The following is a 14,023-nucleotide window of genomic DNA, read 5'->3' as shown; positions in this document are numbered from 1 at the left end:
CATCATCATTATCTCATGTGTATCATCATGTTCATGTAGTCATCATATACCATCATCTAATATCACCATCGTCATTTATGTAATCAAAGTTCACCATCGTGATAACTTCATATCATCATTGTCATAAATAACATAACATTATCGTTTATCCTCTTCATTCTATAAACCGTTCATCATTTTATCATTCTAATTACTTTCCTTATTTTATACTTATCATTACTCTTAACCTCATAATCATCGTCATCATCACCTATATCATTATTATAAGTATTCGTCCATTTTATCATAAACTCACAGATTCCTTTCATCGTCACCCTCTCATCATTTCTAACCTATTTCGCCCCTATTATCATCATTATCATGGCCACCCTCAACATTTATCATTACATCATCGTGTCCTCGTTACCTAGCATCTTGGCCCAAAAAAAAAAAAAACGGAAATTTAAACTAATTGTGACAAGTTGTTGTTGTAGGTCACTTTCTCCAAAAGTTGAATTATTTTACGCATGGAAAGAAGAAAAAAAAAATCCTCTTGCAACCCACTAAGGACTATCATGGCAAGTGGGATTATTTTTGTCTAAAGGTTGTCGAGAAAAAAAAAATACATAAAGTATCATCCTTTCATGGATCTCGCTGCAAGAGTAATTGTTTCCATTTTTATTTTTTATTTTTTCGAACAAGTAGGTGTAGAGAGAAAAAAAATAGTAGTACAACGACTTACAATTGGGTTGCAGCAGTAGTAGGAGTTAAATGGATCAAAAAGGTGGCAGTTTGGTTTGTTAATTGATCACAAAAACAAAATAGTAGCAGCAAGAATATTTGCAGGTTATGAGGATGGTTATCTCGGTTATCAAAACTAGGCGTGTTAGGATGGTAATGGTTGATCGATGGAAGAAACAGAATCCGAATAAAAGCTTCAAAAAGTAATCGTATATGCATGTGTTTTGTATGACGTTTGAGTTGATTTAACAAAAGGAAACGGAAGTAATTACTTGCAGTTAATCATAATAGGTTTAGTGTTGAAGGTTGATGTTTAAGGAAAACATAAGTAGAAGGCTAAATGTTAATGGTCTAAATAAAGATATGGGTGGTGATCGAGCTTATATTTTTATGACTTGTATGCATGTTTTTTTTATATGTATTTAGTTTACGTACGAAAGACGATTCACAGAATTGTGCCTATTGTGTCCGGGAGCATTCGAAGATGAGGAAGAGAAGATCGACGCGTTTGTGAAAGGATTACCGGAAAGAATCCAAGAAGATATAAGTTCACACGAGCCCGCCTCCATACAACAGGCATGTAGAATGGCTCACAAACTAGTGAACCAGATTGAAGAAAGAATTAAAGAACAGACTGCTGAAGAGGCCAATGTGAAGCAAGTCAAAAGAAAGTGGGAGGAAAACGGTGATAAGAATCACCAATACAACAACAACAGCAATTACAACAATAATCGCAACAATTATCCCAACAATCTCAATATCAATCGCAACTACAACAAACGGCCCAACAACAACAACAACAACAACAACTACAACAATCATCCCAACAACAATAATAACCGCAACAACAACAACAATCAGAAGCAACTATGCCAAAGGTGTGAAAAGTATCACTCGGGGTTCTGCACCAAATTTTGCAACAAGTGTAAAAGAAATGGTCATAGCGCGGCGAAGTGTGAGGTCTACGGACCAGGGGTTAATAGAACGAAAGGAACAAATGGTGTCAGAATGAGTAATGGCAGAGCAAGTAGTGTCGGAGCAAGTTATGCCAATGTAGTTTGTTATAAATGTGGAAAACCGGGCCACATTATTAGAAATTGCCCGAACCAGGAGAACACGAATGGACAAGGCCGCGAAAGAGTTTTCAATATTAATGCGGCAGAGGCACAGGAAGACCCGGAGCTTGTTACGGGTACGTTTCTTATTGACAATAAATCTGCTTACGTTTTATTTGATTCGGGTGCGGATAGAAGCTATATGAGTAGAGATTTTTGTGCTAAATTAAGTTGTCCATTGACGCCTTTGGATAGTAAATTTTTACTCGAATTAGCAAATGGTAAATTAATTTCAGCAGATAATATATGTCGGAATCGAGAAATTAAACTGGTTAGCGAAACATTTAAGATTGATTTGATACCAGTAGAGTTAGGGAGTTTTGATGTGATAATCGGTATGGACTGGTTTAAAGAAGTGAAAGCAGAGATCGTTTGTTACAAAAATGCAATTCGCATTATACGAGAAAAAGGAAAACCCTTAATGGTGTACGGAGAAAAGGGCAACACGAAGCTACATCTTATTAGTAATTTGAAGGCACAAAAACTAATAAGAAAAGGTTGCTATGCTGTTCTAGCACACGTCGAGAAAGTATAAACTGAAGAAAAGAGCATCAATGATGTTCCCATTGCAAAAGAATTTCCCGGTGTATTTCCGAAAGAATTACCGGGATTACCCCCACATCGATCCGTTGAATTTCAAATAGATCTTGTACCAGGAGCTGCACCAATAGCTCGTGCTCCTTACAGACTCGCACCCAGCGAGATGAAAGAACTACAAAGCCAATTACAAGAACTTTTAGAGCGTGGTTTCATTCGACCAAGCACATCACCGTGGGGAGCTCCTGTTTTGTTTGTCAAGAAGAAAGATGGTACATTCAGGTTGTGTATCGACTACCGAGAGTTGAACAAACTTACCATCAAGAACCGCTACCTACTACCGAGAATCAACGACTTATTTGATCAACTACAAGGCTCGTCTGTTTATTCAAAGATTGACTTACGTTCCGGGTATCATCAAATGCGGGTGAAAGAAGATGATATTCCAAAGACTGCTTTCAGAACACGTTACGGTCATTACGAGTTTATGGTCATGCCGTTTGGTTTAACTAATGCACCAGCTATGTTCATGGACCTTATGAATCGAGTGTGTGGACCATACCTTGACAAGTTTGTCATTATTTTCATTGATGACATACTTATTTACTCAAAGAATGACCAAGAACACGGTGAACATTTGAGAAAGGTGTTAGAAGTATTGAGGAAGGAAGAATTGTATGCTAAGTTTTCAAAGTGTGCATTTTGGTTGGAAGAAGTTCAATTCCTCGGTCACATAGTGAACAAAGAAGGTATTAAGGTGGATCCGGCAAAGATAGAAACTGTTGAAAAGTGGGAAACCCCGAAAACTCCGAAACACATACGCCAGTTTTTAGGACTAGCTGGTTACTACAGAAGGTTCATCCAAGACTTTTCCAGAATAGCAAAACCCTTGACTGCATTAACGCATAAAGGGAAGAAATTTGAATGGAATGATGAACAAGAGAAAGCGTTTCAGTTATTGAAGAAAAAGCTAACTACGGCACCTATATTGTCATTGCCTGAAGGGAATGATGATTTTGTGATTTATTGTGACGCATCAAAGCAAGGTCTCGGTTGTGTATTAATGCAATGAACGAAGGTGATTGCTTATGCGTCTAGACAATTGAAGATTCACGAACAAAATTATACGACGCATGATTTGGAATTAGGCGCGGTTGTTTTTGCATTAAAGACTTGGAGGCACTACTTATATGGGGTCAAAAGTATTATATATACTGACCACAAAAGTCTTCAACACATATTTAATCAGAAACAACTGAATATGAGGCAGCGTAGGTGGATTGAATTATTGAATGATTACGACTTTGAGATTCGTTACCACCTGGGGAAGGCAAATGTGGTAGCCGATGCCTTGAGCAGGAAGGACAGAGAACCCATTCGAGTAAAATCTATGAATATAATGATTCATAATACGTATCTCAGTATTGATCACAACTCAAACTATATATATTTTGGAATCAACCTCAACCCTGTATAGCTAACTCCAACATTCACATATAGAGTGTCTATGGTTGTTCCGAAATATATATAGATGTGTCGACATGATAGTTCGAAACATTGTATACGTTTCTATGGTATCTCAAGATTACATAATATACAATACAAGTTGATTAAGTTATGGTTGGAATAGATTTGTTACCAATTTTCACGTAGCTAAAATGAGAAAAATTATCCAATCTTGTTTTACCCATAACTTCTTCATTTTAAATCCGTTTTGAGTGAATCAAATTGCTATGGTTTCATATTGAACTCTATTTTATGAATCTAAACAGAAAAAATATAGGTTTATAGTCGGAAAAATAAGTTACAAGTCATTTTTGTAAAGGTAGTCATTTCAGTCGAAAGAACGACGTCTAGATGACCATTTTAGAAAACATACTTCCACTTTGAGTTTAACCATAATTTTTGGATATAGTTTCATGTTCATAATAAAAATCATTTTCTCAGAATAACAACTTTTAAATCAAAGGTTATCATAGTTTTTAATTAACTAACCCAAAACAGCCCGCGGTGTTACTACGACGGCGTAAATCCGGTTTTACGGTGTTTTTCGTGTTTCCAGGTTTTAAATCATTAAGTTAGCATATCATATAGATATAGAACATGTGTTTAGTTGATTTTAAAAGTCAAGTTAGAAGGATTAACTTTTGTTTGCGAACAAGTTTAGAATTAACTAAACTATGTTCTAGTGATTACAAGTTTAAACCTTCGAATAAGATAGCTTTATATGTATGAATCAAATGATGTTATGAACATCATTACTACCTTAAGTTCCTTGGATAAACCTACTGGAAAAGAGAAAAATGGATCTAGCTTCAACGGATCCTTGGATGGCTTGAAGTTCTTGAAGCAGAATCATGACACGAAAACAAGTTCAAGTAAGATCATCACTTGAAATAAGATTGTTATAGTTACAGAAATTGAACCAAAGTTTGAATATGATTATTACCTTGTATTAGAATGATAACCTACTGTAAGAAACAAAGATTTCTTGAGGTTGGATGATCACCTTACAAGATTGGAAGTGAGCTAGCAAACTTGAAAGTATTCTTGATTTTATGTAACTAGAACTTGTAGAATATATGAAGAACACTTAGAACTTGAAGATAGAACTTGAGAGAGATCAATTAGATGAAGAAAATTGAAGAATGAAAGTGTTTGTAGGTGTTTTTGGTCGTTGGTGTATGGATTAGATATAAAGGATATGTAATTTTGTTTTCATGTAAATAAGTCATGAATGATTACTCATATTTTTGTAATTTTATGAGATATTTCATGCTAGTTGCCAAATGATGGTTCCCACATGTGTTAGGTGACTCACATGGGCTGCTAAGAGATGATCATTGGAGTGTATATACCAATAGTACATACATCTAAAAGCTGTGTATTGTACGAGTACGAATACGGGTGCATACGAGTAGAATTGTTGATGAAACTGAACGAGGATGTAATTGTAAGCATTTTTGTTAAGTATAAGTATTTTGATAAGTGTATTGAAGTCTTTCAAAAGTGTATAAATACATATTAAAACATTACATGTATATACATTTTAACTGAGTCGTTAAGTCATCGTTAGTCGTTACATGTAAGTGTTGTTTTGAAGCCTTTAGGTTAACGATCTTGTTAAATGTTGTTAACCCAATATTTATAATATCAAATGAGATTTTAAATTATTATATTATCATGATATTATCATGTATGAATATCTCTTAATATGATATATATACATTAAATGTCTTTACAACGATAATCGTTACATATATGTCTCGTTTAAAAATCATTAAGTTAGTAGTCTTGTTTTTACATATGTAGTTCATTGTTAATATACTTAATGATATGTTTACTTATCATAGTATCATGTTAACTATATATATATCCATATATATGTCATCATATAGTTTTTACAAGTTTTAACGTTCGTGAATCACCGGTCAACTTGGGTGGTCAATTGTCTATATAAAACATATTTCAATTAATCAAGTCTTAACAAGTTTGATTGCTTAACATGTTGGAAACATTTAATCATGTAAATATCAATCTCAATTAATATATATAAACATGGAAAAGTTCGGGTCACTACAGTACCTACCCGTTAAATAAATTTCGTCCCGAAATTTTAAGCTGTTGAAGGTGTTGACGAATCTTCTGGAAATAGATGCGGGTATTTCTTCTTCATCTAATCTTCATGCTCCTAGGTGAACTCGGGTCCTCTACGAGCATTCCATCGAACCTTAACAATTGGTATCTTGTTTTGAATAAGTCTTTTAACCTCACGATTCATTATTTCGACGGGTTCTTCAATGAATTGGAGTTTTTCGTTGATTTGGATTTCATCTAACGGAATAGTGAGATCTTCTTTAGCAAAACATTTCTTCAAATTCGAGACGTGGAAAGTGTTATGTACAGCCGCGAGTTGTTGAGGTAACTCAAGTCGGTAAGCTACTGGTCCGACACGATCAATAATCTTGAATGGTCCAATATACCTTGGATTTAATTTCCCTCGTTTACCAAATCGAACAACGCCTTTCCAAGGTGAAACTTTAAGCATGACCATCTCTCTAATTTCAAATTCTATATCTTTTCTTTTAATGTCAGCGTAGCTCTTTTGTCAACTTTGGGCGGTTTTCAACCGTTGTTGAATTTGGATGATCTTCTCGGTAGTTTCTTGTATAATCTCCGGACCCATAATATGTCTATCCCCCACTTCACTCCAACAAATCAGAGACCTACACTTTCTACCATAAAGTGCTTCAAACGGCGCCATCTCAATGCTTGAATGGTAGCTGTTGTTGTAGGAAAATTCTGCTAACGGTAGATGTCGATCCCAACTGTCTCCGAAATCAATAACACATGCTCGTAGCATGTCTTCAAGCGTTTGTATCATTCTTTCACTCTGCCCATCAGTTTGTGGATGATAGGCAGTACTCATGTCTAGACGAGTTCCTAATGCTTGCTGTAATGTCTGCCAGAATCTTGAAATAAATCTGCCATCCCTATCAGAGATAATAGAGATTGGTATTCCATGTCTGGAGACGACTTCCTTCAAATACAGTCGTGCTAACTTCTCCATCTTGTCATCTTCTCTTATTGGCAGGAAGTGTGCTGATTTGGTGAGATGATCAACTATTACCCAAATAGTATCAAAACCACTTGCAGTCCTTGGCAATTTAGTGATGAAATCCATGGTAATGTTTTCCCATTTCCATTCCGGGATTTCGGGTTGTTGAAGTTTATATTTAATACCAATTTTAAATCAAAGTTTATCATAGTTTTTAATTAACTAACCCAAAACAGCCCGCGGTGTTACTACGACGGCGTAAATCCGGTTTTACGGTGTTTTTCGTGTTTCCAGGTTTTAAATCATTAAATTAGCATATCATATAGATATAGAACATGTGTTTAGTTGATTTTAAAAGTCAAGTTAGAAGGATTAACTTTTGTTTGCGAACAAGTTTAGAATTAACTAAACTATGTTCTAGTGATTACAAGTTTAAACCTTCAAATAAGATAGCTTTATATGTATGAATCGAATGATGTTATGAACATCATTACTACCTTAAGTTCCTTGAATAAACCTACTGGAAAAGAGAAAAATGGATCTAGCTTCAACGGATCCTTGGATGGCTCGAAGTTCTTGAAGCAGAATCATGACACGAAAACAAGTTCAAGTAAGATCATCACTTGAAATAAGATTGTTATAGTTATAGAAATTGAACCAAAGTTTGAATATAATTATTACCTTGTATTAGAATGATAACCTACTGTAAGAAACAAAGATTTCTTGAGGTTGGATGATCACCTTACAAGATTGGAAGTGAGCTAGCAAACTTGAAAGTATTCTTGATTTTATGTAACTAGAACTTGTAGAATATATGAAGAACACTTAGAACTTGAAGATAGAACTTGAGAGAGATCAATTAGATGAAGAAAATTGAAGAATGAAAGTGTTTGTAGGTGTTTTTGGTCGTTGGTGTATGGATTAGATATAAAGGATATGTAATTTTGTTTTCATGTAAATAAGTCATGAATGATTACTCATATTTTTGTAATTTTATGAGATATTTCATGCTAGTTGCCAAATGATGGTTCCCACATGTGTTAGGTGACTCACATGGGCTGCTAAGAGCTGATCATTGGAGTGTATATACTAATGGTACATACATCTAAAAGCTGTGTATTGTACGAGTACGAATACGGGTGCATACGAGTAGAATTGTTGATGAAACTGAACGAGGATGTAATTGTAAGCATTTTTGTTAAGTAGAAGTATTTTGATAAGTTTATTGAAGTCTTTCAAAAGTGTATAAATACATATTAAAACACTACATGTATATACATTTTAACTGAGTCGTTAAGTCATCGTTAGTCGTTACATGTAAGTGTTGTTTTGAAACCTTTAGGTTAACGATCTTGTTAAATGTTGTTAACCCAATGTTTATAATATCAAATGAGATTTTAAATTATTATATTATCATGATATTATCATGTATGAATATCTCTTAATATGATATATATACATTAAATGTCTTTACAACGATAATCGTTACATATATGTCTCGTTTAAAAATCATTGAGTTAGTAGTCTTGTTTTTACATATGTAGTTCATTGTTAATATACCTAATGATATGTTTACTTATCATAGTATCATGTTAACTATATATATATATATCCATATATATGTCATCATATAGTTTTTACAAGTTTTAACGTTCGTGAATCACCGGTCAACTTGGGTGGTCAATTGTCTATATGAAACATATTTCAATTAATCAAGTCTTAACAAGTTTGATTGCTTAACATGTTGGAAACATTTAATCATGTAAATATCAATCTCAATTAATATATATAAACATGGAAAAATTCGGGTCACTACAGTACCTACCCGTTAAATAAATTTCGTCCCGAAATTTTAAGCTGTTGAAGGTGTTGACGAATCTTCTGGAAATAGATGCGGGTATTTCTTCTTCATCTGATCTTCACGCTCCCAGGTGAACTCGGGTCCTCTACGAGCATTCCATCGAACCTTAACAATTGGTATCTTGTTTTGCTTAAGTCTTTTAACCTCACGATCCATTATTTCGACGGGTTCTTCGATGAATTGAAGTTTTTCGTTGATTTGGATTTCATCTAATGGAATAGTGAGATCTTCTTTAGCAAAACATTTCTTCAAATTCGAGACGTGGAAAGTGTTATGTACAGCCGCGAGTTGTTGAGGTAACTCAAGTCAGTAAGCTACTGGTCCGACACGATCAATAATCTTGAATGGTCCAATATACCTTGGATTTAATTTCCCTCGTTTACCAAATCGAACAACGCCTTTCCAAGGTGCAACTTTAAGCATGACCATCTCTCCAATTTCAAATTCTATATCTTTTCTTTTAATGTCAGCGTAGCTCTTTTGTCGACTTTGGGCGGTTTTCAATCGTTGTTGAATTTGGATGATCTTCTTGGTAGTTTCTTGTATAATCTCCGGACCCGTAATCTGTCTATCCCCCACTTCACTCCAACAAATCGGAGACCTGCACTTTCTACCATAAAGTGCTTCAAACGGCGCCATCTCAATGCTTGAATGGTAGCTGTTGTTGTAGGAAAATTCTGCTAACGGTAGATGTCGATCCCAACTGTTTCCTAAATCAATAACACATGCTCGTAGCATGTCTTCAAGCGTTTGTATCGTCCTTTCACTCTGCCCATCAGTTTGTGGATGATAGGCAGTACTCATGTCTAGACGAGTTCCTAATGCTTGCTGTAATGTCTGCCAGAATCTTGAAATAAATCTGCCATCCCTATCAGAGATAATAGAGATTGGTATTCCATGTCTGGAGACGACTTCCTTCAAATACAGTCGTGCTAACTTCTCCATCTTGTCATCTTCTCTTATTGGCAGGAAGTGTGCTGATTTGGTGAGATGATCAACTATTACCCAAATAGTATCAAAACCACTTGCAGTCCTTGGCAATTTAGTGATGAAATCCATGGTAATGTTTTCCCATTTCCATTCCGGGATTTCGGGTTGTTGAAGTAGACCTGATGGTTTCTGATGCTCAGCTTTGACCTTAGAACACGTCAAACATTCTCCTACGTATTTAGCAATATCGGCTTTCATACCCGGCCACCAAAAATGTTTCTTGAGATCCTTGTACATCTTCCCCGTTCCAGGATGTATTGAGTATCTGGTTTTATGAGCTTCTCTAAGTACCATTTCTCTCATATCTCCAAATTTTGGTACCCAAATCCTTTTAGCCCTATACCGGGTTCCGTCTTCCCGAATATTAAGATGCTTCTCCGATCCTTTGGGTATTTCATCCTTTAAATTTCCCTCTTTTAAAACTCCTTGTTGCGCCTCCTTTATTTGAGTAGTAAGGTTATTATGAATCATTATATTCATAGATTTTACTCGAATAGGTTCTCTGTCCTTCCTGCTCAAGGCATCGGCTACCACATTTGCCTTCCCCGGGTGGTAACGAATCTCAAAGTCGTAATCATTCAATAATTCAATCCACCTACGCTGCCTCATATTCAGTTGTTTCTGATTAAATATGTGTTGAAGACTTTTGTGGTCGGTATATATAATACTTTTGACCCCATATAAGTAGTGCCTCCAAGTCTTTAATGTAAAAACAACCGCGCCTAATTCCAAATCATGAGTCGTATAATTTTGTTCGTGAATCTTCAATTGTCTAGATGCATAAGCAATCACCTTCGTTCGTTGCATTAATACACAACCGAGACCTTGCTTTGATGCGTCACAATAAATCACAAAATCATCATTCCCTTCAGGCAATGACAATATAGGTACCGTAGTTAGCTTTTTCTTCAATAACTGAAACGCTTTCTCTTGTTCATCATTCCATTCAAATTTCTTCCCTTTATGCGTTAATGCAGTCAAGGGTTTTGCTATTCTGGAAAAGTCTTGGATGAACCTTCTGTAGTAACCAGCTAGTCCTAAAAACTGGCGTATGTGTTTCGGAGTTTTTGGGGTTTCCTACTTTTCAACAGTTTCTATCTTTGCCGGATCCACCTTAATACCTTCTTTGTTCACTATGTGACCGAGGAATTGAACTTCTTCCAACCAAAATGCACACTTTGAAAACTTAGCGTACAATTCTTCCTTCCTCAATACTTCTAACACCTTTCTCAAATGTTCACCGTGTTCTTGGTCATTCTTTGAGTAAATAAGTATGTCATCAATGAAAACAGTGACAAACTTGTCAAGGTATGGTCCACACACTCGGTTCATAAGGTCCATGAACACAGCTGGTGCATTAGTTAAACCAAACGGCATGACCATAAACTCGTAATGACCGTAACGTGTTCTGAAAGCAGTCTTTGGAATATCATCTTCTTTCACCCGCATTTGATGATACCCGGAACGTAAGTCAATATTTGAATAAACAGACGAGCCTTGTAGTTGATCAAATAAGTCGTCGATTCTCGGTAGTGGGTAACAGTTCTTGATGGTAAGTTTGTTCAACTCTCGGTAGTCGATACACAACTTGAATGTACCATCTTTCTTCTTGACAAACAAAACATGAGCTCCCCACGGTGATGTGCTTGGTCGAATGAAACCACGCTCTAAAAGTTCTTGTAATTGGCTTTGTAGTTCTTTCATCTCGCTGGGTGCGAGTCTGTAAGGAGCACGAGCTATTGGTGCAGCTCCTGGTACAAGATCTATTTGAAATTCAACGGATCGATGTGGGGGTAATCCCGGTAATTCTTTCGGAAATACATCGGGAAATTCTTTTGCAATGGGAACATCATTGATGCTCTTTTCTTCAGTTTGTACTTTCTCGACGTGTGCTAGAACAGCATAGCAACCTTTTCTTATTAGTTTTTGTGCCTTCAAATTACTAATAAGATGTAGCTTCGTGTTGCCCTTTTCTCCGTACACCATTAAGGGTTTTCCTTTTTCTCGTATAATGCGAATTGCATTTTTGTAACAAACGATCTCTGCTTTCACTTCTTTCAACCAGTCCATACCGATTACCACATCAAAACTCCCTAACTCTACTGGTATCAAATCAATCTTAAATGTTTCGCTAACCAGTTTAATTTCTCGATTCCGACATATATTATCTGCTGAAATTAATTTACCATTTGCTAATTCGAGTAAAAATTTACTATCCAAAGGCGTCAATGGACAACTTAATTTAGCACAAAAATCTCTACTCATATAGCTTCTATCCGCACCCGAATCAAATAAAACGTAAGCAGATTTATTGTCAATAAGAAACGTACCCGTAATAAGCTCCGGGTCTTTCTGTGCCTCTGCTGCATTAATATTGAAAACTCTTCCGCGGCCTTGTCCATTCGTGTTCTCCTGGTTCGGGCAATTTCTAATAATGTGGCCCGGTTTTCCACATTTATAACAAACTACATTGGCATAACTTGCTCCGACACTACTTGCTCCACCATTACTCATTCCGACACCATTTGTTCCTTTCGTTCTATTAACCCCTGGTCCGTAGACCTCACACTTCGCCGCGCTATGACCATTTCTTTTACACTTGTTGCAAAATTTGGTGCAGAACCCCGAGTGATACTTTTCACACCTTTGGCATAGCTGCTTCTGATTGCTGTTGTTGTTGCGGTTATTATTGTTGTTGGGATGATTGTTGTAGTTGCTGTTGTTGTTGTTGTTGTTGTTGTTGTTGTTGTTGTTGGGCCGTTTGTTGTAGTTGCGATTGATGTTGCGATTGTTGGGATAATTGTTGCGATTATTGTTGTAATTGCTGTTGTTGTTGTATTGGTGATTCTTATCACCGTTTTCCTCCCACTTTCTTTTGACTTGCTTCACATTGGCCTCTTCAGCAGTCTGTTCTTTAATTCTTTCTTCAATCTGGTTCACTAGTTTGTGAGCCATTCTACATGCCTGTTGTATGGAGGCGGGCTCGTGTGAACTTATATCTTCTTAGATTCTTTCCGGTAATCCTTTCACAAACGCGTCGATCTTCTCTTCCTCATCTTCGAATGCTCCCGGACACAATAGGCACAATTTTGTGAATCGTCTTTCGTACGTGGTAATATCAAATCCTTGGGTTCGTAACCCTCTAAGTTCTGTCTTGAGCTTATTGACCTCGGTTCTGGGACGGTACTTCTCGTTCATCAAGTGCTTGAATGCTGACCATGGTAGTGCGTACGCATCGTCTTGTCCCACTTGCTCTAGATAGGTATTCCACCATGTTAACGCAGAACCTGTGAAGGTATACGTAGCGTACTTCACTTTGTCCTCTTCAGTACACTTACTTATGGCAAACACCGATTCGACCTTCTCGGTCCACCGTTTCAATCCGATTGGTCCTTCGGTTCCATCAAATTCCAAAGGTTTGCAGGCAGTGAACTCTTTGTAGGTGTATCTTACACGATTTCCTGTACTGCTAGATCCAAGGTTATTGTTGGTATGTAGCGCAGCCTGTACTGCGGCTATGTTTGAAGCTAGAAAAGTACGGAATTCCTCTTCATTCATATTCACGGTGTGTCGAGTAGTCGGTGCCATTTCTTTCAAAATAGTCAAATGGAACAAGTTAATCATACAGAATATTAAGAGTAGTTAATAGTATTTCGTAGCATAATATGAACTCATTTATAAAAGCTTTTTCTTCATATTAGCGTTTTATAAGTTTAAATTCGGGTAGTACCTACTCGTTAAGTTCATACTTAGTAGCTAATATACAATTCAACTACTACAATTCTATATGAAAAACTGATTATAATAATATTTCGCGTTCAAACTTTTACACAATATTTTACAAACTTACAATACCGCTTATTTTACATATAGCATGAAATATAGCACACAATAAATTTGATACAAGATGGTTGTGAAGATAATTCTAGCTAGTACACAAGTCGTTCAGCAAAGGCAATAAAGACACGTAATTCATACGTCCAGAAATAAGTCATGCATTCTGGTTTTACTAGGATTACTTCCCATCCTTGGTTTTGTGGAACATAACCGTTATGGCCGTTGATAAGACAGCGTGTTGTAACGTCGACAAAGGGACGAGGGTTACATAATGTCCAACAGTCCCGTAACAATCTAAAAACCTCATTTCTTACCCCAATTACCGACTCCGTCACTTGTGGGAACGTTTTGTTTAATAGTTGTAGCCCGATGTTCTTGTTCTCACTTTGGTGAGAAGCGAACATT

This window comes from Rutidosis leptorrhynchoides, chromosome 8, assembly GCF_046630445.1.
Source record: "Rutidosis leptorrhynchoides isolate AG116_Rl617_1_P2 chromosome 8, CSIRO_AGI_Rlap_v1, whole genome shotgun sequence".
NCBI classification, from domain to species: Eukaryota; Viridiplantae; Streptophyta; class Magnoliopsida; order Asterales; family Asteraceae; genus Rutidosis; species Rutidosis leptorrhynchoides.
The sequence above is the reverse complement of the archived record's forward strand: the minus strand, read 5'-3'. Positions refer to the sequence as shown.